Here is a 26,744-nt window from a genome sequence, read left to right as displayed (position 1 = left end):
TAATAAAATGAGTATACTTTCTTCTCAGCATCTGCTAGCAACATTATGGCTTATGGAACCCAGAATGTCTGGAAATGTTTGAACCAATATGTATAACATATATCTGTATGAAATGTGCTTGCATATAGGAATATTCCCCTAAACACAGCCTTTCTATGGTTATAAAATGCAACAGCTGAAAGTAATGAGCAAGTAAAACTGTTTGGGAGTGACATCTAGAGGGAGGCAAACATTTTTTCAAATATGCTAGATGGATAATAGGGGCAAAAGTATGAGGCTAGAGTACAGAATAGTAATTTCTGCTTGAACCACTCCTCACAAGTCTTTATGAACCCCACTCATTGACAATTAAAGGTATAAACAGAATGCTGTTTTTTTTAAAGTTTCTCCAATTCCATCTTAATTCACACTGACATGGCACTGGTAGCAATCGAGTTCTCTTTCATTGCTACATTATTTTACATATGTACTCTGTATGCGCTGGTTATTATAATGCTATAAGCAGGAACATCAGTTATGTTTTTTCACTTATTAGGACTGACCTCGCTATGTCCCAATACCTGTAAATGCATTAGGTTCCATGACTCTCAAAGTCATGGCCCTCAGACCTTAAGCAACCCTCAAACAAGTATAATTCTTGGAGAAGACAGCTATTCTGCTATATTTCTAGCTTTGCTGACTACTCTTCGTTTTGATTTTGAGGTAATGGGCCTTAGATAAGTGTGTGTTAGTCTTTGTTCAGCAGTCCTGGTCATTTGAGTTTCAGATCCTGTATAGGCCGTCCCAGTATTTCTTCCCATTCACAAATAGCTGTTTTCTTTTCACATGGGTGTCTAACTGTATCTAACCCAGTCTGTACCCTGAAATGAAACTTCCTTAGAGGAATACGTCCACGCAGCTGCTAGAAGGAGAGTTTCACAGTCATCAAAAAGCAGGCAAGATTATCACCTGTGACATTTCTTAAGTAGTAGGCTGGTGTTAATCATATTAGTTAGGCAGTCAGGTAAGGACTGCATAAAATGTCTTGAATTTTCTGAAAAGGAACTATGTTTCTTATGTCATCCTTATGTCTGCCTGAGTTGGTCCACAATCTATTTATTTGCTTTTTCTTTCAGTCCTCAACTTTGGGATAAGGAGAACACCATTCTGGGAACTGCTTATGGCACCAATTCACCCAGCTGTGGCTTTGATAAATGGAAGTCTAATTCCTTCACATGAGGATGTGCTAGGCTTCAGACTGCATTATACATAAACTAGTACAAACAGTGTCATACATAGTTAGCAATCACATCAAGCATCAGCTGTGCAAGTTCCTAAGTTTGTCAGACAATGGCTTCAAAGAAGCGAGTTTCACATAGTCAAATGCTTCACATTTGAAACTGAAACTTATGGCTCCAGAAGCCATGGTCAGCACTGCTATGTGCAATTACAAAAGATCACAGCTGCTAATAACCAAGCACATTCATGAAAAAACGGAAATGCTCCGGTGCTAACACCCCTGCTGTTTAGAAATACTAACTATACAATTATTGTACATTAAAGAAAGGAGACCATCTCCATGGTATCACAGACTCAAGATTAAGATGAAAAACCCAAAAAGTTTGTATAAGAGTGTCACTCACTAGTGTGTTGAACATGAACCTGCCACCAGAAATTTGTGTCATCAATACTTAACTAAATATATGTGTATTCAATGGGTAAACACATTTTTATTTCTTACATTATCTCACCAGCAAAAATATGGAGGTAAGTAAATTAATTTCAAATAAGATGCCTTCCAGCCTTCCCTTTTTCCTGGACAAGAGACATATGTCAGGAATCTTGTTCATATGAGATTATAATAGACTGGATACTTTTTGCTTACAAAAGTCATTACACAACATTGGTACTACCAAATGTGTAGTTACAGCTTGTCTTTACTTTGTATCTTGAAATTAAGGTAGATGAACTGGCACTAGAGAACATGTAGACAGTCCTTAAAGGTAACTTATAGGTGGACAACGATCAAACTCCCGAGCGTCATGTGCTCATAGTTCAACCGATCGAAGATCAGAAATCTTCCTTAAGTAATCACTGTCAGCAAGTTGTGCTGGTATGATGCCCTTTTTAAGGATAATTTTCCCTCTTCTTCAAGTTGGTTCAGCTGTGGATGGTATATTATAAGTTTGGAGAATGTGGGAGGTGGTTGCTGGGGAGGGTTGACTCCCTGCAAAAAAAAAAAAAAAAAAAAAAACGCTTAAAAAGGTTTTTTTTTTCAGCTATTTTTCAGGAGGAATGCATTTTGGAGATCTCGATCTGAATTCATCCACTCACACTGGAAACCGTGCTTAATCTTATTTATAGTTAGACTGGAACAGAAAATGCACATATGAGGGATGCTTGGAGGTCACAAAGTAAATAATAAAGTAAATGCAAACTAAGTAAAATGGAAATAACAGAATCGGCTATACAGGATCAATTTAGAATGATCAGTTTAAAAACTCAATTCAAAAGACCTGAGGCACAGTCTCCAGAAGTATTTCTTCCTGCCATTGGCCAACTGAGCCGGGGTGGCATGTGGGGTTTGTGTCCTCTGCACTCCTAGTAATTTCATGTCACATAACCCCCATACAGAAACACAGCCGGCCTCCCCCATGCATACTTATACTCAAACATATTTCATTCCAGAAATCGGAGAATAATACAAACCTTGTGTTAGTGCCAATGACAGTCACTGATTAAACGGAATGACTGAAGATGTGAAGAACCATAGGCATGTGTTCGTGTATGCAAACAATTTTCCTCACTTGTCAGTCATTCAGTCATCATGGAGGATTACATGCTACATATCATCTACATATGACCCCAGTGTAGGTAAGATGGGCATTGAAGTTGCTGCTGGTGTTTAGTGTTCTCCACTCCTTGGTAACAGATAAATAAAAGAGCATGCTTGTGTACATAGAAGTACAAGAAAAGAAGGGTATTGACCTACCTAGTATATCTGAGTGCTGGAACCCCTGCCCCCCACCCCGCTACAACTCCACACCTGCTCTGCCTGCCACATTCCTTCTTGAATACCTGCACTGATTTGCCCCTCACTACACTTCCACAGTGTCTCATTAAGCTTTTATGAAATGAAGGTTCAACCAGACAAAAAAGTCAAGCCTCCAGCTTAAGTAAAATTTTTAAAAATGTGATGGTTTTTGCAAAAGAGCAAGCCTCCATGCACCTCTTATTTGTGGGAGTGGGTTGCCAGGAATGCCCCTTTTTTAACTATATTAACTCCACAGTCATTAGCCATGGAAAAATGAGAACATAAAATGAGAACATACCACACAAAATGAATCACTGACAGCATACAGACAGAAATTGAGTGGCAGTGAATTTCTATGGGAAGCACGGCTCAGTAAGGTCAGTACCTGCAAATATAAATTATGAGCTGAAACTGCTTACATTTAGTACTCATCCATTAATAAGGTAAGGCTTCACTATCCATTCTGGGAGTATATTTCACTTAACATTCCTTTAAATGCAATAGTATTTTATAATTTCTAATTTAAAGTTTGAAAATTACACCCTTTCACCCTCTTTTCTTTTCATCTGTATTCATTCCTCAGTTTCCTGAAGTAGTTAGTATGTAAAACCAGATCATTCCCATTCCTTTCTCTTTTTCCATGCACAACATTACTACACTCCTCAGAGTAGGTTTGGGTGGGTTTATTACTACACTCCTCACAAAGTATCACTACATTCCACTCAGTACTTTCGGGAGGCACATTACTACACTGCTTACAGTACCTTCAGGGCTGGGTTGGGGTCATGCACTACATTTCTCACAGTACATTTAGGGGGGTCAAGCACTACATTACTACACTCCTCACAGTACCTTCAGGGATAAATTACTCCACTCCTCACAGTACCTTCAGGAAGTCATGCACTATATTACTACAGTCCTCACAGTACCTTCTTGGGGTAAATTACTGGATTCCTCACAGTGCTTTTGGGCGGTCATGCACTACATTACTACACTCCTCGCAGTACCTTCAGCAGGTGCATTACTACACTCCTCACAATACCTTTGGGGGGTACATTGCTACTCTCCTCACAGTAACTTCAGGAGGTACATTATTGCACTCCTAACAGTACCTTCGGGTTGGTCATGCACTACATTACTACTACACTCCTCACAATACCTTCAGGGGTAAATTACTGCACTCTCCACAGTACCTTTGGGGGGGTAAATTACTGCAGTCCCACAGAACCTTTCTGGAGGTCATGCAGAACATTAGTACACTCCTCACAATACTTTCGGGGGGGTCAGGCATAGTCTCATTCTTTGACTAGCATTCACAATGATCTATTTCTTGTAATGCTTCAGGTTTCCCATACTCACATTTCTCCACTATGACATCAGTTCTTACACAGTAATCATTTATACAACAGGTTGTGATACTGAAAAAAGACAGAAATTATTTAAAGCAGGAAGAGACTTTTGCACATTAGTAATAAACATCATGTTCATCTTGACTTTTCTTAACTCCAGAGTTAAAAGGTATATCTTAGGGAAATGTGAAGTTAGGTTACAGCTTTACAAAAATAATAAAAATGTTGCAAATTTGTAGAAATGTGATATTAACTACAAGTCCCCAGTAGTTATCTATCACAGAACCTATATTATCACTACACTTATTTTATTTGATGGTGTCTGGAGAGCAAACAGCTTAACTCAAATTATACTAAAAAACCCACTAATTTATATAACATAATTTAATAACAATGCAAGTACAGACTTGGAAAAACAAGTATGTGGTATTGGTGTATAGGCAGTAAGTTCCAGTCTCCAGAACCACATAGGACCCCCCTCCCCCATTCTTCCTTCCCATTGCTATAATTTCTGGATGCTTGCCCTGCTTGTTTTCAGGCTTAATTGCACATCCCGAAACTCAACAGAAGTTATTTATTTATTTAGTTATATTTGTTTGCCATAAACAGAAGATATTATTCCAGAGTAGTATTATTTTTTTAACATTTGTTTTAACAGGATTAAGTCCGACTGGACAGCAGGTGTCCTTTTTCAGCAGAGTCCTGGGGAGAAAAGCTCCAAGAAGTAATATGGTGAACAATACATAGGTTAATATGGTGGAAAATACATAGGTCAATACACGTGGTAGCTATGTTAATGTGTGAATAATAATACAGTAAATATCAAACAAGCAGCATGATACACATCACTTATCACATATCAAATGAACAGCATAATACACATCACATACATGAATAAAAAAGTAATAGTACATAGGTTAATCCAAGTGGTAAGTATGTTTGATATGTGAGCGAAAGAAAGACAGGAAAAATTCCCATGAGCAGCATAATACAAACAGAGGATCAGTGAATTTGCAGTGTAGTACAGTGATAGACACATAAGGTGCCAGGAAGTAGGTCCATATTTACAAATATTTACAGTTAGAAAGCACGAGCGTAATTCTTGATTCAGTTAGGAGATCCCTGAGTCTAATAATAGAAGTATGATATATGAACATGAGGTACCCAGAAGTAGGTAAATGCTACTAAATGTGCAAAAAACTGTACAGAGCATCTAGATGGGAGTATCATGCTGGCATTGGGGCTTAAGAGTTTGTTCTCCCTGTGGTCTGGGTGTAAGGTGGTGCCTTTGCAATAGCAAAGGGGGTTAGCATAGAGGTGGGTTTTTAGGAGGTCCTTAAATATGGTTGCACGAGTTTGTATCCTGAGGTCAGGTGGGAGAGTGTTCTATGCTTTAGCCACCTCATAGGAGAATAGGGCTTCTCCAGAGCTGTTTTTGCATGGATTTACTATGATCAAGGATTTGTTGATTGATCGTAGTTCCCTGCTGGAGTTGTGGAAGTTTACTATGCCAGCTAGGGCAGAGGTTCTTTCTGGTTGATTTAGAATTTGATGAGTGATGATGAGTTGGTGTTAGTGCAGTAAGTGTGGGAATTCTAGCCAGTGCAGCTTGAGTAGGGATTGACAGTGGTGGGAGCGTGATTTATTATTGGCAGCGAACTTGGCTATTTTATTGCAGCAAGTGGAGAGTTTGTTCAGGTTGGATTTATTGATTTTCGTTAGAACTAGGCAGGCATACAGCAGTGTTGATAAGAGATGACTTCTGGCAATGGTAGTCCTGGACTTGGGGGTGAGGTACTGCTTGCGAGTTCCTATTAGCTCTTTGATCGACAGCTAATATTCGAAACCACAAAAACTCGAACGGCCGGAAGAGTGATTTTTTTTCCCAGGGAAACATTGCTGGGCCATTGCCGAGACTTTGCAGTTTCCTCCACTGTGGTGTGATCTCGAAGTTGGTATATTTAAGTAGGGGGTGGGGGCAAAGCCCCCCCCCACACTTTATTTTGTTTGTGGATTTGTTTTGGGTTTTTGAATGGTTGATGTTGGTACTGGTTTGAGTGAGAAGGGAGAGAGTATGTTTTTTTTGGGGGGAAGTGGTTGGGTAGTGGGTGACATGTTATTCACTAGTTTCAGTATTGAGGAGGTAAAATAGTTCTTGAAATTTGAAGCTATGTTTTGGTCAGGGCCTTCGATGTTTGGTGGCGGAGTAGTGGCTTTTCCAGGCTGGAGGATGTTGTTCACTGCAGCCCAGAATTTTTGTGGGTTGTTGCTGTATTTCCTCTGTAAGGAAATATAGTGGTTTTGTTTGTCTGATTTGACCTGTTCTTTTGCTTTATTCCTAAGTTCAGAAAAGGATCGCCTAGTTTTGGGTGTTTTATGTTGTCGCCAGATTTTCCAGGCTTTCTCCCTATCCTTGACTAGGGTCTTTGCAGATTTTTCTAACCAAGAGGCAGGGTTACTGCATACCCTAACTGTTTTGAGTGGAACTATTTGGTTTGGAACCTCTAGAAATGTGGAATTAAAGTATTCTACTGCATTATCCAGGGGAGAGTTTTTAGGGTGGCCCAGTTGCAGCATTTTAGGGTTTCTTAGAATTGTTCTGAGAGGAAGTTTTTCTGGGAGCGGGTTTGTAGTGGGGGGGGGTTGGTATGTCTAAGTTTGTGCCAAAGGAGAAAGGTTGGATTGTGGTCACTGAGGGAGTCAGGTAGTGTCCCTCATTGGTGGGCATTGTTGGGCTGATTAGTGAGGATCCAATCCAAGATGGATTTTCTTTTGGTGGTCTTGTCAGTTCTTGTGGGTGAGTGTAAGAGTTGAGAGAAGTTGTACAGGTTTATGTGGTTGTTGGTTGTTGGAGAGTTTAAGGTGTTCCAGTCGATGTTGGTGTTGCCTATGACTTTAGTTTCCTGGGAGAGGGAGTGGGATGCACAGTGGGGTATGGATTCTAGGGTATTATTTTTATTTTATTTATTTATTTTATTTGCAGTTGGTTTACCAGGATAGTCCATTGGGCCTAAAAGAACCCATTTTCAATGGAGTCCTGGGGAGAAAAGCTCCAAAAAACAGACACACAAAATAGGTACAAACAATTTAAAAAGCCCTTAAAGCAAACCAGAGGGCAGGAATAAACAATAGATAGCTTAGATACTTATACAAATGTAAAATAGGATACAGTCATTGATTTTGCATTTGAGGTAACATTCATATAATACAGTGTAATAGAAATAGGTAAAATAGATGTGAGTTGTGTAATGACTTTAGAGAGGTAGAGTTGTTTTGTTATAAATGAATGTAGTTATGAAGGGAATGATAAGTTAAGTAGGCTTTGTTGAATAGCTTAAGAATGGATGAAGGATTAAGAGTTCCATATTTTTATGATGGATGAGAACAGGAACATTCCCATTGCAACTTTAGATGTGTGTGTAGAGATTTTTGAATGTATAAAGATTAGAGGTGGTACGAATGGATGGTGGGAGTGAGTTCCAAAGGCGGGCTAGGTTAGAGGATAGAAGGTATTTGCCTGGGGGCGTGTTGGTTTATGTACTTCTAGTAGGTTTTGGTTTTAGACCTTAAGACTCTGTCTGGTAGATGTAACTTAAAAGCAGAAGACAGGGAGGGACAGAGAGGGGTTATTTATGAGCTTATGGGCTAGGGTGAGCTGAATGTAGTTGAGCTGATGAGGAAGTTCAAGCCAGTTTAGTTTTTGGAGAGAGGAACAGTGGTGGGTTGATGACCTGTGGCCGCTAGCGAACTTGGCGATCTTATTGTAGCAAGAGGAAAGTTGTTTCTTTAGAGAGGACTGAAGATTTGTTAGGAGAGGTGAGCCATAGAGCAGGAGGGAATAAGAAAGGAAGAGGAGAGCGATTTTAGAGGTCTTTGTGAGGTAATGGTTTTGACGGTAGAGCATACCCAGCTTTTGGTGTTTTTTTTTAATATTTAGTTGAAGATGAGAGTTGAAATTAAGCTGGTTGTCAATTTGGACACCAAGTAACTTAGTTTCGGACACTAGTTCTAGAATTGAGTTGTTTTGACTTATTATCAAGAAATTGTTTGTATTGAAGGGAGTAGTTTTAGAGGGGGTAAATACCATGAGTTTGGTTTTGGAGGCGTTTAGAGCTAGGTGGTTTGTTTTCATCCAATGCTCAGTAATTGAGAAAGCTTCTTGTGTGAGCTTTAGAAGCTTAGGGACAGATGAGGCAGAGCAAATAATGGTAGAATTGTCAGCATATTGGATAATGTCAGAGAATGGGATAGATTTATGAAAATCATTTATAAATATGTTAAAGAGAAGAGGACCAAGTATGGAGCCTTGGGGAACTCCGGTGGGGTATTGAGAAAAGAGGAAGTGGCTTTTTCCATTTTACAGCTTGGTGTCTGTTTGATAGGTAGCTGGAGAACCAGTTTATAGAGGAGGGAGAAAGGTTAAGGTTGGAAAGTTTAGTTAGGAGCAGACTGTGTGAGATAGTATCAAAGGCCTTAGAAAGGTCAAGTAGTAGGGTGGAGACAATTTTCCCGGAATCACGTGCTTTATTGATGGTTTCAAGAAAGGAGAGGAGGGCTGTCATGGTGCTATGGTTTGGCCTAAAGCCATGTTGTGTAGATGTAAGAAGGTTATTTTCTAAAAGATATGGTAGTAGTTGAAGTTGGACACATTTTTCTAGTAGCTTAGAAATGGGGGACAGGATAGCAATTGGGCGGAAGTTGTTAACACTGCAGTTTTTTCCACCTTTATGGAGGGGATGATGAAGGCTTGTTTCAGAGTTGGGGCACTGTACATTCCAGGATTGAGCGGTTGATGAGAATGCTTATGGGATAGGCAATTCCATCAGCAGCTATGCTTAGGAAGTATGAGGGATGTTATCAGGTGCATTAGTGCCGGGCTTCAATTTTGAAGGAGTTTCTTTATTGTAGAAATGGGTATAGGGTTTAATGAGAAGGGAGCAGAGTGGGGAGGAAAGTATTTGATACTGGTAAGGATGATGAGGAAGTTAGAGTAGGTGAAGAGTTAGTAGCTGGGAATGGGGAAGTAAGAGAAGTGCATGGTGGTTTTTGGGAGAGGGTGAGGGGGTATTGGATGATAAGGTGGAAGTAGAAAAGGAGGAAGTTAGTTTGCTAATAGAGTCAATGAAGAAGGAGTTAAATTGAGTAGCCAAGTCTAGGTCTGGGGCATTTGGATCAGGGGTGGGGTGTGTGGTTTGCTAGGGTTAAGGAGGGTAGAGATTCCTTTCCAGAATCTCTGTGGATTTGTTTTATTATTGTTTTGAAGGGTAAAGAAATAATTTTGTCTGTCAGAGATAGTAAGCTTTTTTACTTTGTTTCGCAGTGTTCTATATTCAATGTGGGATTTGGTGGTCTTAATTTTCTGGTAAAGTGCCCAGGCTTTATCTCTGAGGTGCATGGCTGCTAATGTATTTTTGGTAATCCAGGGGGCAGAGTTATTTTTTATTTGCTTTGTCCTTAAGGGGGCTTGGGAATCAAGTATCTTTAAGAATGTAGAGTTAAAGTGGGAGACTGCATCATCTAAGGATAGTGTCTTTAGATTGTTCCAATTAATCGCTTTTAGAGAATTTGAAAAGTTTGTTGGGTTGAAATTTTTGTGGTTGCGGGTAGTAATATAAGTGTGGGGGAATTGAGAGATGCAGGGGAGTCGATAAGTGAAGATGGGCAAATGATCACTTAGAGCGTCGGGAAGAATACCGCTGTCAGAGTGATAGTGTGGGTGTGAGACAATGATCCAATCTAATATACTGCCACAGGAAAGGTTTTTAGATGGACGAGTTACTTCGTTGATTAGCTGGGAGAAGTTATATAGGTTAATGTTAAGGGGTTGGTTGGAGATTGAATGGAGGTCCAATTGATATTTACATCGCCTAAAATTATGGTTTCATTACTAATGTTGTTGGAGAGCCAAGAGAGGATGTCTTCTAATGTAGAGATATTGTCACCGGGGGGATATAGAGAGATACAAGACATATGTGTTTATGCTTGTTGACTTGTAGGAGGGTGAGGAGTATTTCAGCATTGTTGAATTGTGGAATAGGTTTGTCGTAGGGAGTAATTAACAAGGATGTTGAAAATAAGAGAGCTACACCACCGCCTTTTTATGGGACCTGTCTTTTCTAATGATAGAGTAGTTAGGTGGAATTATTTCGGAGTCTTTTATAGAGGGTTTTAGCCATGTTTCTGAGATAGATAGGATGTCAGGTTTATTATATGTGAGCCAGGCATGGAGGGTTGCTATTTTGTTGACTATGCTTTGGGAGTTTAAAGAAGTAAGTAATAGAGGCTTGTGTATGGTGGTAGAGGTAAAGGGGCCTGGGTTGGGATGAATATCGCCTGATAAGAGACAGGTAGCTAGGTGAAGGATGTGGTTGGAGAGGTAATTAAGTAGTTTAGTAAAAGGGTTGGGTACTGTTGTGATGGTGAAGGGTTTTGGTAGTAGTGGGGATGGAGAGTTTAGGAGAAGTGAGTATTTTGTAGGAGAAGAATAAGTGTTGTTTTATAGGAAATAGATGGGGAGAGATAGGTGAGTGTGAGTGTGAGGGGGAAGTTTGATGGCTGGTTGTGTGATAGAGACGTGAATGGTGGCAGTTTCTAGGTTGGGTGAGGTAGTGAAGATAGGAAAGGTTTAGAAGTAATAATAGTAAAATAGAGATAGATGAAGGTTTTAAAAGCATGATGATTAAGGTTACTTAGTTAGTAGTAAGCTAAATGAATTAAGTATGTTTTAAAGGTAATTATAGGAGGATGTGGTGGTATAGGCGAAGATTGTAGTGGGGAGTGCAGAGTTAAGAAGGAGGTGGTAGAAATGGTAGAAGCTGGTGTAAGGGGAAAGATAGGGTCAGTTATCAGAGTTAAAGTGTAGATCTGGAGTCTGATGGTGTAGTTAATTAGAGGGTGTGGTAACAAGGAGGTGAATAGAAGATACTGGGTGTGTCAAGGGTATCGGTGATGGATTGGTGTAGGGAGGAAGTGGGTGTGGTAAGAAGAGGAAATATAGCTAGTGGTGCTGGGGGCGGGTGGGAATTGGGGGCAGGGTAGGGGAGCGGAGTGAGCCCGTAGGGCGAACGGAGCGGGAAACACTAGGAGAAGGATGAGAGTCAATCAGTGGCTTATTATTCCACCAGGTTATTTCCTGGTGGAATACAGATACTGAGTAAGTTTAGTTGTTTGTGCTGGTTTAGTATAAGTTTAGTGAAGAGGGTCTCAGCATTGTTGAAGTTTGGGGTTTCTTTTTGAAAAAGCTGGACCTTTAGATTGGATTTAAAAAGAAGGGTGATGCCTCCTCCTCCTCTTTGTGGTCTGTCTACTCTTAATATGTTGTAGCCGGGGGGGGGTTATAGTGTTGTCTTTTATATGGGGTTTAAGCCACGTTTCTGTGATAACTATTATATCTGGCTTGTAATGAGAGATAGATGAATGTAATTCTTCTATTTTGTTTAGGATGCTACAAATATTTAGGTTCAGTGTTAAGTATATTAGTGGGTTTGTGCTTGAGAGGAAGATTGGGTTAGAATGTGCCATTGGAGCTAGTTGTTGGACAAGGGATTGGGGTGGGTGTTCCCTCCCAGTAATAGTTGAGCTGCAGTGTTGATAATGGTTTTAAGGTAGAGAACTATTAGGAAGTGATGTTTGAGGCTAGGGTGTTTTTTGATTTATGAGGTGTAATGGATTGGGGAAATGAGCTGGTAGAGAAGAGGGTGACTAATGACTGGTTGTGTGATTGTGAGTATGGATGGGTTATTCATGGTATGAGGAATGGTGTGGGAGTTTTTGCAGTGCATATTGATTAGTGGGTGGTGGTAGGTTGTACTAATGGCCATTAAGTAGAGACAGGTGGTTAGGGGAAAGCAGAAGTATGGGGATGGTATGAATGTGGGAGTGGAGGGTTGTTGTCATGATGTAAGTGAGGTATGTGTAGTGTAGGGGGTGTGGGTGGAGTGATGGGATATGAGAAGAGTTGGTTAGTTGAGTAAAGAGTGTGCTTGGTGATTGGTTGGAAGAGAGGGGGATGGTGTCTTATTGGGTATGGGTGTGGTTAATAGCTATAGAGTAGATGTACTATAATTGGTTGTGGGTGAATCAGGTGATATGGGGTAGAGATAAATCTACAAGTAGTGGGGGCGGGTGGGAAATGGAGATAGGGAAGGGGGGTGGAGAGAGCCTGAGCGGTAGCGAGGTCAAACGGAGCGGGGCCTGCAACAAGCCCGTACAGTTAGATGACAATCTATAAGTGTTTGGAAGTAAACAACAACTTTCACAATTCATAGCATCACTAATGAATTAGTTATACATATCAGGGGAAATAAATGAAAATGTTTGGAGTTTTTCTTCCCAGGCCTTCAGTGAAATGGGGCGACGTATGGCCAGATGGACCATCCCAGTAAACAAATGCTAATAAGTAAATGCTTTCCAATTTTAGTGATCAGACGTGTGTGGGATAAAAAACATGGGCAAAGTTCTACAGTGATTTTAATGGTAACAGCAGAAAAAAAATTGAGTATCTTTCTTCTGTATACTGCACAGTTTGTTCTTCCTCTTTTATGTAGAACATGACAAGTTGTAGAATATATAAATATAGGTTTGTAGTAAGTTACTAGGCTAATGGCCCTACAGCCTTACAAGCTTAGTCACATTTATCCTGAGTTGCCCCGATTATCGGTGGTTAGACAATTGAAGTTCTCAGAGGTAGGGGTCTATGGTAGTTAATACTGACTTCCTATGTCCAGGAGGGATATGGGAGCCACCCTAGGAGTGAATTTGCAGTCACCCATCCATTGATTTAGGTTGTGTTTGAAGAGGGTCATGGAGGGGCTCTGTTTCCTGTAAATTGTAAGCTTGTTCCAGACAAATGGCCATCTCTGGGAGATATATCCATCTCTCCAGCATGACCTATTCATATCGGAGGCTAGGTTAAGATCCCTGGAGTGAGTGACCCTCATGCAGTTTGATTTAAGAATGGGTAGCATTTCCATCAGGGAAGGGTCAGAGACTGCCCTGTAAGCCAGGCACAGGTCACCCCTTAGCAACCTGTAGGAGACAGAATACAGTGACAGGGCTTTCAGTATTTCTGCGTAAGACCTGTTTTGTGCACACTGTCATTTCTCGGTGAGAAACTTCTGTGGCCTCTCCAGCTGTTGCAAGTGTCTAGTGAGGTACATGCAAAAGGGAGCATTGTACTCAATTATCGGTCTGATGAGGGCAGAGTATAATGGAATTATAGCATCTTAGATCTAGATGCCATGCCTTTACTTATCAGATGTGCCACATAGAACGATTTCCTTACTAATGTGGATACGTGGCAAAGTTTAGATTGCTATCAACCTGAGTACCCAGATCATGTACCACTGGTCTACAGTTAGAGGGGTTGCTAGCTGTGATGTAACTAGCAGGGATGTCAGCTTTCTCAAAGGGAATAATAATGCATTTTTTGCATTTAGCTTTAATCCATGGCTTTGGCACTAAACATTTGTCTGCGTTAACCCTGTCTACAGTATATTAAAATAGTTGGGGGACTCGATTTGCAATTGTAGCAGACTTGGTCAGCCACAGGCCATTCAAGTTTTCCTGGACTTCTGAGAAATAAATTCAGAACAGTAAGGGGCCCAGCACAAAACCCTGTGGTACGCCACTGGTGACTGTTTTTTTGCTAGTGAGCCAGTTGGCTACCCGTGTGGTAATGTAGGGTTAATTCCCAACTGGGAGAGTTTCTCTATAATACCTGAATGGGGGATTGTGTCAAATGCCTTTGCTAGGTCAAGGTAGACATTATGCACCGTCTTTCCCTCGTCCAGGGCCTTGATGACTTTCTCAAAAAAGTCAACCATGTTTAATAGGCATAATGTACCTTTAATAGGTTCATAGGTTCATACTAGGCTATCTGCCCTAGGGCATTTATAAGCCTAGCCAGAGTGTATTTAGCTTTCGCCACCCATTTTAAATGAATTTTGCTATGCCCTTTTTCGAGGTTAGTATACTGTGCCTCTGTCTAACAGTGACACAGAAGTGATACCCGGGGTAAACCTACTATCTCCCATCCACTCATCAAGATTCCTCTTAAAGAGAGTCAATGAGAGACTCTGCCTAACCTGGACTGGGATTTTATTCCAGAGTGAAGGGAGCCTCTGGGTTATGAATCTGTCCCTCCACCATGTCCTATTTATTTCAGTGCTGAGGTTCAAGTCTCTCGAGCCCGTAGCTCGATGGGATTTGGATTTTCTGAGGTGCAGCATGTCCATTAATTCCGGGTTGGACATGGCTTTATACGTCAGGCACAGATCGCCTCTGAGCAGGCGGTATGCCACTGAGTAGAGCTGGAGTTTCTTTAACCGGGCAGCGTATGGCATCTGTTTGAGCCCTTTGATCCTCTTGGTGAGGTACTTTTGGGGTCTTTCCAGTTGCTGCAGGTGTCTGGTAAGGTACATCCCAAAAGGGGCATTGAACTCAATTATGGGCCTGATGAGGGATGAGTAAAGAGGCACGATGACCTCCCCTGATCTAGATGTGAATCCCTTCATGATTAGGTGGGCTATATAAAATGTTTTTCTAACCACTTTGGCCACGTGGTTGTCAAATGAGAGATTGCTATCAACTTGGGTCCCCAGGTCCCTAATTACTTCTTCCGTACTTAGTGGATTACCACCTATGTGGTAATTTGTGGGCACTTTGTTTTTGCCAAAGGGGATGACTATACACTTTTTGGCATTTAGCTTGAGGCCATGGCTCTGGCACCAGTTGTCTGTTTCTATGAGGCTCTTTTGTAGGATGCTTGTGTCGGCTGGAGAGTTGATTATGGCGCCCAGTTTGCAGTCATCTGCGAACTTGGTCAGCCACAGTCCTTCCGTGTTAGCCTGTACCTCCGAGAAATATATACCAAACAAGAGAGGTCCCAGGACTGAGCCTTGTGGGACGCCACTTGTAACTGGTTTGGAGTCTGACATGGCTCCAGCAATTCTAACCATGTGGGTTCTGTCCTTGAGCCAGTTTGCAACCCATCTAGTGGCATAGGGGTTTATATTTAAGCTGGTGAGCTTATCTATAATGCCCAAGTGGGGTATTGTATCGAAGGCTTTTGCAAGGTCCAGGTAGGCTGTGTGGACCACCTTCTCCTCGTCAATGGCCTTGGCGACTGTTTCAAAGAAATCGACCAGGTTTAAGAGGCAGGATTTGCCCTTAACAAAGCCGAACTGGGTGGGATACAGTGTCTGTAGGTCCTCAATATCTTTATTTATGAGGTCCATGATGATCCTTTCCATAGCTTTGCAGACCAAGCTAGTCAAGCTTATGGGGCGATAGTTTCCAGGATCCGTTGAGGCACCACCATTGTAGAGAGGGACCACTGTTGCTGTACGCCACTCTTTGGGTACATATCCTGTAGTAAGGCTGAGATTGAACAGTAGTTTTATGTTTCCAATAATGAATCCAAACAGGTTGTGTCCAGAGTTTGCAGATTACCTATGTCCTTGTTAATAAGGTCCATAATGATTCTTTCCATGGCCTTGCAGATGAGGCTAATCAAGCTTATGGGCCTATAATTCCCAGGGTCATTTGATGGTCCCTCTTTGTGCAGATGGATTGCTGTTGCTGTCCTCCATTCCGCCAGAACATAGCCAGTTCACAGGCTATGGTTAAACAGGGATCATGTTTTAAGTTGCTTGAAAGACAATGTGGGATGTTGTCTGGTCCCATTGATGCCATGTTTTTGGACTTGGAGAGTGCAGAGATGACCTACTCTCTTGACATAATAGGCTGAGGACAGCTAGCAGGTATACTTTAAAGGATGACTGGAGGGGACAGGGAGGTGAAACTTGCTCCAAATCTGTCAGCTAGCAGGTTAGCTATTACCTCCGGTTAAGTAACACAACCAGTTCAGTGCATAGCTGGGTATTCTGTTTTAGAGTTCAGATGTAGTTAAAGAATGCCTTTTGATTATCCTTGGCTAGGGAAGCTATTTTACTTCATTAGCTTTGGAGGCCTTGACAAGATTGTTTTTGTACATTAGTTTTTCTCTTGTTGTATTGCCTGTTTATACTAGGGGTCCACCAGGGTGGCTTGTTTTATCGCCAAGACCTGGTTTTAATCCAGCCATGTACATTCGATTCCATACAGCTGCTTAAGTGGTTATACAGGACATCGGTGTGCACCTCTGCATAGCAGTCCGTGTTATTTGTGTTTGAGGGGATTTTGAAACTTCATATACCATCACTTAAAAGGATGTAATTTGTTTTTGAAAAATGCTTAGTTGTTTTTGAGTGTGATGGGGTATCTGGTCTTATGCTTACATCAAACGAGACTGATTTACGGTCTGATCTTACCAAGGAGGACATCACATGGGGGGGGGGGGTGCAGTGTTCTTCAGTGTTAGTGAGTACTATGTCCAGGACATTTGAGCCTCTTGTGGGTGTGCTGACTAGCTAAATATGAGATGCAGAAGCTTCAATAGTTAAAACCAAAAAACAACCTCTTTGTCTTCCTAAGATTTAGATGCCATCACATTAACTTTAGAGCACACAGACACACACACACACACACACACACACACACGCAAATATAACTAGATCATCATCATCATCTTCTTTCGGCTGTTCCCATTAGGGGTCGCCACAGCAGATCACCTGTTTCCATTTCTTCCTGTCCTCTGCATCTTCCTCTGCCACACCAACCACCTGCATGTCCTCTCTCACCACATCCATAAACCTTATCTTAGGCCTTCCTCTTTTCCTGTTACCTGGTAGCTTCATCCTTAGCATCTTTTTCCCAATATACTCAGCATCCCTCCTCAGCACATGTCCAAACCAACGTAATTGTGCCTCTCTGGCTTTGTCTCCAAACCTTCCAACCTGGGCTGACCCTCTAATATACTTATTCCTAGTCCTGTCCACCCTCGTCACACCCAGTGCAAATCTTAACATCTTTAATTCTGCCACATCCAGCTCAAACTCCTGCCTTTTTGTCAGTGCCATTGTCTCCAACCCATATAACATAGCTGGTCTCACTACCCTGTTATAGACCTTCCTTTTCACTCTTAGAGGTACTCGTTTGTCACAAATCACTCCTGACACTCTTCTCCACCCACTCCATCCTGCTTGTACTCTTTTATTCACCTCTCTTCCACACTCACCGTTACTCTGAACTATTGACCCCAAGTATTTAAACTCATCCACCTTCGCCACTTCTACTCCTTGCATCCTCACCGTTCCTCTGTCCTCCCTCTCATTCACACGCATATATTCTGTCTTATTCCTGCTAACTTTCATTCCTCTTCTCTCTAGAGCATATCTCCATCTCTCCAGGGTCTCCTCCACCTGTTCCCTACTCTCACTACAGATCACAACGTCATCTGCAGACATCATAGTCCACGGGGACTCCTGTCTGATCTCGTCTATCAACCTGTCCATCACCATTGCAAATAAGAAAGGGCTCAGAGCTGATCCTTGATGTAACCCCACCCCCACCTTAAATGCATCCGTCATTCCCATCGCAGACCTCACCGCTGTCACACTACCCTCGTACATTTCCTGTACCACTCTTACATACTTCTCTGACACTCCTGACTTCCTCATACAATACCACAACTCCTCTCTAGGCACCCTGTCATATGCTTTCTCTAAGTCTACAAAAACACAATGCAACTCCTTTTGATATTCTCTGTACGTTTCCATCAACACTCTCAGAGCAAACATTGCATCTGTAGTGCTCTTTCCTGGCATGAAACCATACTGCTGATCACTAATCATCACGTCCCTTCTTAACCTTGCTTCCACTACTCTTTCCCAACAACTTCATGCTGTGACTGATCAGTTTAATCCCTCTGTAGTTACTATAGCTCTGCACATCACCCTTATTCTTAAAAATCGGTACCAAAACACTTTTTCTCCATTCCTCAGGCATCCTCTCACTTTCCAAGATTTCATTAAACAATCGGGTTAAAAACTCCACTGCCATTTCGCCTAAACACCTCCATGCTTCCACAGGTATGTCATCTGGGCCAACAGCCTTTCCATTCTTCATTCGCTTCATAGCTGTCCTTACCTTCCTCCTTGCTAATCCATTGTACTTCATGATTCACTATCCCTACATCATCTAACCTTCTCTCCCTCTCATTCTCTTCATTCATCAACCCCTCAAAGTACTCTTTCCATCTCCTCAACACATTATCCTCACTTGTGAGTACGTTCCCTCATTATCCTTTATCACCTTTACCTGCTGCACATCTTTCCTAGCTCAGTCTCTCTGTCTGGCCAATCGGTACAGGTCCTTTTCTCCCTCCTTCGTGTCCAACCTTTCATACAACTCTTCATATGCCTTATCCTTAGCCTTCGCCACCTCTCTCTTTGCCATGCACCTCATCTCCTTATACTCCTGTCTACTTTCTTCATCTCTCTGACAATCCCACTTCTTCTTCACCAGCCTCTTTCTCTGTATACTCTCCTGTACTTCCTCATTCCACCACCATGTTTCCTTGTCGTCCTACACACACACACACACACGCACATTACCCTGAGTATTTTCAGTCACATATTTATGTACACACATACATAAATGCTAACCCATTTTTTCTGAATGATTGTAATGCAATTGCAGTCCAAAAATTAAACATTTTTCCTTATTATATCAGTAAGATGATCTTGTAGAATCATAAACATTTTTCCTTATTATTTCAGTAAGATGATCTCGTAGAATCATCAAGGAGTTTTAGATGAAATACTTCAAACCTATGTGAACATTTGCACAATATAAATAATAATACCATATGGCTTTTAAGATATTTATCTCATCTTGCCAGCCTATGAGCTTTTCCTCTTAAATCATCTCCTGTTATGTAATGAGCTTCTGATTGTTCGTCCCTGTGCTCTTTAAGACTGTTTCTTAAAGGGTGATGTTCAGGTCCATCGTCTTTCTCTTTTTTTCTGGATGCTTATGTATTCTGAGCTGTTTAGTAATTTGTTGAGCAACAAATGTGCTGTCTGCCGCATCCATGAAACAAGATCAGTTAAGTTGCATGTTGCTGAAAGAAGTTTAATCCTTTCCTGTTCCACCCAGAGCTACAATGACACCTTGCAATCCAACTAGCTGATTCAGGATGACGTTTTTACTCATCAGTGCAGCTCTGGGTAGACTTGCAGGAAGTAGCTGATAGAACACTACAATCCCAAAAAAAAATAAAAGCATTACATTTATTTAAAAATCATAATTTTTTTTATACCACCAGGGATATTTAAGAAGTAGTAGTATTTACTGTTACCGGGTGTCATTGCTTGACATGCTTTATCACGGTCACGAGGATCAACCAGATAACAAAAGGAAAAGGTAATAAAACATGATAATTTTTCTGTTTTATTTTTAATGGCAGCTATATAATTTTATTGTATGCAGATAAAGATGCACAATCATGGAAGTCTGCTCAGGTTAGGAGAGCATTTTTTAACTGAAGTGCAGAGTGCTCAGTGGGGCTGTAAGTATGGGAGGAAGGCTTTAATTTTTGAGCTTGCTTTGCAGGCATGGGTCTGACCTTTGCAACTATGACACTGTAGGTGCAAGGGAGTTAAGCTTGAACTTCTCAGATGTATATATTGTACCTAGTTTGTTGCTTCTCATTTACACAACCTCTCATTCTCACTACTTAGTCTCAGTTGCCACCTTTCAGTCTATGCTATTTATTTATTTTTTAATGTCACTGGTTAAGCTTGTTTTCCTTTCACATACTGCTGCCACCATTTTTGTCTAATAGAAGAAAAGATTAATCCTGTACTATGTTGCCCACATTATAACAGATGTGAACACTTTGGAAAACACATGAGCAAGAAGTGATACCTTTCCTATGAGTAGACAACTTTCACTGTTGACTTCTCTGCTCTTTCCACAAACTACTCATTTAGTCGTTATACTGGTCACCCAGTTGATCCATATATATGATAAGATTGATAGCCAAGTGGTTTAAGGACAGAATGCATGCTGTCTATGTAGGTGATGCAAGGAAGGTAACCAGCTGTGTCCAATAGCAATATGTGCTTTGTTCCCTCCTGTTTGGCATTTATTTATCTGACCTCAAAACTGTTGATGTTCTCTGTTTGACCAAAGTTGTTGATGACTGCAGACTGAACATAATTGTCACATCCCCTAAATGTATACCTTTCAAAATGAACTAACAGAAGTTAACACTCAGTGTTTAGATAGAAGGCTGAAACTAAAGATCAAGAAATGTAGTATTATCCCCTGTGGGAAACAGCTAATTAGTGTAGTGTACAACCCTGAAAACACCCCATTATCAAGCCATACAGTCATTAGAGATCTGGGCACCTGGGTAGATAGTCCTCCTCTCCTTTGATCATCATCATAGTAACAAACATAACTCTATGTTGGTTAAATAGGATGATGCCTGGAGTTCATACACATACAAAACACCATAGACAAAGTCCCATACCATATCCTAGCAAGCTATAGGTCACCCTCTATGTGCTTAGAATCCCATAGCTCATACCTAGACCTACTGGAGACACTCAACAGTGAGCCAAATACCCTATTCATAGGAGACTTTAAATACCCCTCTATAGGCTGGGAAACATACATTGCCTGATACTTGCAGGCACAGCGATTCCTTGACTTTATTAACACAATTACCCTTGACCAGATAGTGCGCACACCCACCAGAGGTTCAAACATACTGGAACTGGTACTCACCGATATGGTAGAGCACTGCCCACCCACCTGTGTCACGTCCTCACTGGTGAGGCCAGACTGCAAAGCCGTCCCCTTCAAAAAAATCAGCTTGGTAAAACCTGCAAACCCTTTAACAGTTAAGGACTATTTGAAAGTAAACTGCAACCTTTTAAGAGATAGTTTGTTAAAATTCAGTGCCCTTCCCATCCCCAGGTTCACAGGACCTATGCGTAATTGTTCAAAGAGACCCTGTACAACCATGTAAGTGGCTGTTTAGAGGCTGCTGTACTTACTAGAATTAAGCCCAAAAAAAAAAAAAGAGGCTACACCGGTGTAATCATCACCCTAATAGGGTATATAACAAAAGGAAAAAACTCATAGCTAAAATTAGGAAGATCAACTCCCAAAATGATAGGAGCCCTCTTATTAAAGTAAAGAAGAAAGTAAGAGGACTTATTAAGTCCCACAAGGCAAATTACAAGGCCAATATAGCCTCACAGGCTAAAGACAACCACAAGGCCTTCCACAGCTATGTCCGATACCTCAAAAACAGAGCACATCAGACTTCCAAGATGACTGCACATTGATCAACAGCATAACTTCAGTTCTCCCAGTATAAAACCAGAAACTGAGAAAATGTAGTGCCATTAAAAAGGGTTTTTTGGTAGATTTCAGTTACTGGCTAGTAAATACATAGCCTGGATACCAGCAAAGAAGAAATTTGGAAATGTACTCAGAGGTGATTATAATAAATGAAACATTGAAGGAATATATTAGTTCAAACAATAAAAGGCTGGAAAAATAGAAGAAGCTTTAACTAGCCATTCAGACGAACCGACAAAACTGCAAAATCAGATGTTGACTTGAGATTTCTCAAGAACAGTAGTTAAAAATACAGTAGAGTTAGAAGAGCAAGCACACAGAGAAAACTTGAAATTTTCTGCTGTATCAGAGAAGCTGGAAGGAACAGACTGTATTAATTTTATGAAAGCACACATAAGCAACAGGACTAGTATTCAACAGCAGAATTTAATTAAAAGGGTACATCAAGTGTAAGCTCCAAATCTGGCCATGACAAAGCAGCCATGACCTGTATTAGTAAAGATGCAATCACACCAGCAGAAAGAGTTGATGCTGTCAAAACTGTGGCAGAAGGGCAAAGTATTAAAACTTGGAGACAGCAGAGTGTTTGTAGAAAATAATTATTCACTGTACACCAGACAGATGAGAAGTAAATATATCCCAGCAATTAGGGAATGTCAAGAGGCAGGTGTGAGATTCAAGATGCTGTATCCAGCTGTCTTCAAAGTGTTTTTTTTTTCTGGAGGATTAAAGGCATTTTTGATACAGAACAGACTAAGGAGGAAATAAAAAAGTTTATCCAACAAAAATTGAGTCAGCAAGCAGAAGGGGACCCTTCTTCTCATTCCTGTGACAGCAAAGTTCATAGAGAGACGTTGCCAGTGAAAGGTGCAGCAGTTGACTACTAGAAGAATCAGAATTACTTTAGACTTGAACCAGAGTCTGGTGTTGGGAGATGGAGATGAACATAAGAAGATCAGCAACTCTAAAATTACTGAATAAATGGAAGACTATAAAGCATCTTATCACATTTGTGAAATATGATTTTGCAAGAAAAAGTGGCTGACTTTTTTGACTTTGTTAAACTGGTGGATGGACTGTAAAACATATACCCATTTTATATCACTAATGTTTAGAAAGACACTAAAAGGGGGAAATTAACCATAAGTAAAACAATTGTTTATGTTCTTCGTGTTTCACTGTTGCAGTCATTACATTTGGGTAATCCTGCTGGCAGGTTGCCCTCATTCGGCCTGAATTCCAAAGTCCTGGGTCCTGCTTCGGCTGCTGTCGTCCCTTCCCTGACGTCAGGTCGTCGGGGGTATAAAAGATGCGGCCGACGCCATTTTCTTTAGTCTTTCTTGCTGCGCGGTGCCTGAAGCAGAAGCAGTTCGCAAGTGCCGGTCGGCCCACTCCTGGGATTTTCGTGTTTGAGTTTCAGATCTGAAGTCTTCAATAAAGCTAAGTAAGCCGTTGGGGAAACTTTTTTCTTGCTACAGACCGAAAAAGTTAATAATTGTATTTCCTATGGTAAGCAAATGCCTCATAAGGATTTTCATTCTTACTGTATTCCTTGCATAGGCCCTGATCATAACGTTGCTGGTGGTCGGTTTTGTGCTAGATTTAACCAACGCACTATTAAGCGTCAGTATGACTTTGCTTTAAACTATTTTGGCCGCCTATTCAGTTATCCAAAAATGTCATTGGATAACCATCTGACTACCGGAGTTCATAAAAAATGCAAAGAAAAAGAGAGAGATAGACAACCAAGGCCCAAAACCGATGACGAAGCTTCTCCCAAGCCAGTCGCTGGTTCGCCGGTTCTCAGTGAGGCGCTTTCGCAGCACCTGACACCCGCTACTTTAGAGTTGCAGCCCGCTACCGACTCCCACATGGAGTCGGCCATGCCGCTGGAAACTCAAGGTATTGGAGCCTCGGATACTATTCCTTCAGATGGGTCCGGAGCCGCTGAGCAGCCACCGTCTTCTGAGGGTGTATTCAGACCTAAACATCTTTACATTAAACCGACTTCAGTTTCTAAGGCAAAGACTGCAGCACCTTCTAAAGCAAAGAAACAAACTGAAGAGCCAAGTGGACAGGCCTCTATGCCTAAAAAAACAGATGCTCAAAATTTCCGAAGACTTAATTACCTTGATCAGGGGTTCCCATCCCCCTCCTGATAAGAGGCCTAGGCAGGAGACTGACTATGAATGTTCAGATCAGGTTTCTATTTCTTCTGATTCCTCTTCTGATCAGGAATATTCTATTCCCCCTATGAGGATTCTGATGCTGAAGAATCTATTCCTTCAGCTTCTCCTCCAGAGGACTATTCTTTTGGGAAAACCTTGCATACCATGAGGGAGCATTTCCACTGGGAGAGCCAAGATTTTTCAGAATCTAAAAAGAGGCTCAGGGATTTCCTTTTACTACCTCAACATAGGCCACTGGCCATTCCACCTGTGCTGGACATTGTAGATGATGTGTTTTCGGAGTCTAGTCTTACCCCTGACTCCTTACCTCCAGCTCCTGTTAAGCCTGACAGATATTACAGGGTTCCTGACTCTCATAAATTCCTTTTTAAAAACCCTACTGCAGACCCAGAAGCAATTTCACAGGATCCGAAGGGAGTTAAGGCTTCTGCTGCAAAAAACCCTAACCCCTCTGACAAAGATTCTAGGGCACTGGACAGATGGGGAAAAAAGGTATACACATCTGCTATCTTGGCTATACACATCTGCTACCTTGGCTATAAGGGCCTTAAACTGTCAGTTTCATATGCTCAAATATCAGCAACATGTCATGGCATTGCTTAAACAGAAAATGTTGTTAACCTCTGACTGTGCGGAAAACAAGGAAATGCAGGATTTATTGCATGCAGCTGAACAAGTTGGAAAGCATACTTTGCAATGTGGTTTTGATTCTTTGGAGGCCTCCAGTAGGGCCGCAGTTACGGGTTCTGTAATTAGGAGGCATGCTTGATTAAAGGAACAAAATCAGCCTGATCATGTCAAAGTTAAATTATTAGATGCACCTTTACAGCATGATACTTTATTTGGTGTTAAGGCAGAAGAGGTGTTAAAGAAAATGGAGGACAAAGCTAAATCTATGCAAACTGTCAAAGATTTTTTACAAGTACAACCACCTAGGTTTAGTAGACACAGGCCAACAAAGAAATGGTCCATTCCTGTGTCAGACAGACCTCAAAGGGACAGATCCAGATGCCCTAGAGAGAGATCCCAGGCGCAAGGTTCATACAGGTCAAAGCAATGGGGTGCCTCTACCTCCAAAGTTGGAGAAGACAAATCTCAGTCATACAGGAAACAGTCCCAATGACTTCCCCCTGCCTGCACCAAGAACTTATCTCCTAGCAGCACCCTTAGGGGGGAAATTAGCACTTTTTTCTCAAAATTGACACATCATAACCCAGGACAAGTGGGTTTTAAATATCGTGTCACAAGGCTACAATTTCCATACCCTGCCAAAGGCAAACGGCTGGCCAGATCTACCAAAAAAATCAATGGGCAGAGACACAAAAACAAGTCTCATCCCTCATGGCCATGGGGACCATTCAACAAGTACCAGAGCAAGAGCAGAGACAAGGATTTTACTCAAGACTGTTCTTGGTACCCAAAAAGGACAAAGCCTGGAGGCCAATACTGGACCTATCTATTCTGAACACATTCCTGGATATACCAAAATTCAAGATGTTGACTTTGCAGCAGCTTCTGCCCATGCTGGGCAAGAATGCTTGGCTTGTGACTTTAGACCTAAAAGAGGCATACCTGCATGTCCCAATCAGACAAATATGCAGAAGATACCTCAGATTCAAGGCTGGCTCAATACATTACCAATTCTCTGCACTGCCCTTTGGCTTATCTACTGTGCCCAGGGTCTTTACAAAGTGCCTGGCACCAGTAATTGCATTTTGCAGACAAAGAGGAATACAAATATATCCTTACTTGGACGACTGTCTAATTCAAGCAGAGAACAAGGACATTCTTCTACAGCATCTGGCATTTGTGAAAAAACTTCTGACATGTCTAGGGTACACAGTCAATGAAAAGAAATTAAAACTAGTACTCTCTCAACAGATAATATTCCTGGGTGCAAGCTTAAATACAACTGCCCAGATGGCTTATCTCACGCCAGACAAACAAAGGCAACTGACTACCTATTTCAAAATGATGGCAACAAAGGCCCAGTTATCTGCAAGAAAAATTCTGCAGGCTTTGGGTTTCTTGGCATCCTGCATCCTACTAATTCCATATGCAAGACTGCGTATGAGGAAACTACAATGGTACCTAAAAAGTGTTTGGACTCAACATTGCCACAGCCTGGAAACTATGAGTACCCTCATTCCCTGCCTGCAACAGGAGTTTCAATGGTGGGCAAAGGCTTGTCACCAAAACAAGGGACAGCCATTCACATTAGCCCCAGCCAGGCAGACACTAACAACGGATGCATCAGATTATGCCTGGGGGGCCCACATGGCAGGAAGATGCATTCAGGGCACATGGAACTCAAACCAAATGCATCTACATATCAATCAAAAAGAGATGCTAGCTGTTTAAAATGCCCTGACAGTCTTCAAGGACCTACTTCATCCAGGACAACTACTGATAAAGACAGACAACACCATGGTCATGTGGTACATAAACAAGCAGGGGGGCACACATTCTTACCCCCTTTCCAGACTAGCCATGACTTTGTGGGACACAGCATTGACTTACCAAGTACATCTGCAGGCACAGTTCTTGCCAGGAAGGAAAAATACTCTGGCAGACGAACTAAGCAGAAACCTCATGGATCCCCACGAGTGGCAGCTGAATCCACAAGTCTTTAGCATGATAACAAGGAAGTGGGGATGCCCGGACATAGATCTATTTGCCTCCCCTCACAGCTACCAGCTAAAAAGATTCTGCACAAGGATTCATCACAGACAAGCATGGAAAGTGGACGCCCTATCTTTCATCTGGAAAAACCTATTAGTATATGCCTTTCCCCCACTGCCTCTCCTCCCCAAGGTTCTCCTAAAGGTCAGACAGGAGAAGCCAAAGATGATACTAATTGCCCAGACTGGCCTTGCCAGTACTGGTATCCAATGCTAAGGAACTTGTCTCAATGCCCAGCTTGGACTTTACCTC

General features: G+C 41.6%; 1 protein-coding gene across 1 annotated transcript in view; it reads left to right on the top strand.

The window, feature by feature from the left end:
• The window catches only part of PKD1 (polycystin 1, transient receptor potential channel interacting), a 2,476,043-nt gene that overhangs the window by 1,277,382 nt on the left and 1,171,917 nt on the right, over positions 1-26,744 (top strand). The gene's annotated exons all lie outside the window — the stretch shown is intronic.

Source organism: Protopterus annectens, chromosome 12.part0, assembly GCF_019279795.1.
Source record: "Protopterus annectens isolate FY-2018-M chromosome 12.part0, PAN1.0, whole genome shotgun sequence".
Classification (NCBI taxonomy): domain Eukaryota; kingdom Metazoa; phylum Chordata; order Ceratodontiformes; family Protopteridae; genus Protopterus; species Protopterus annectens.
The sequence above is the reverse complement of the archived record's forward strand: the minus strand, read 5'-3'. Positions and strand labels throughout refer to the sequence as shown.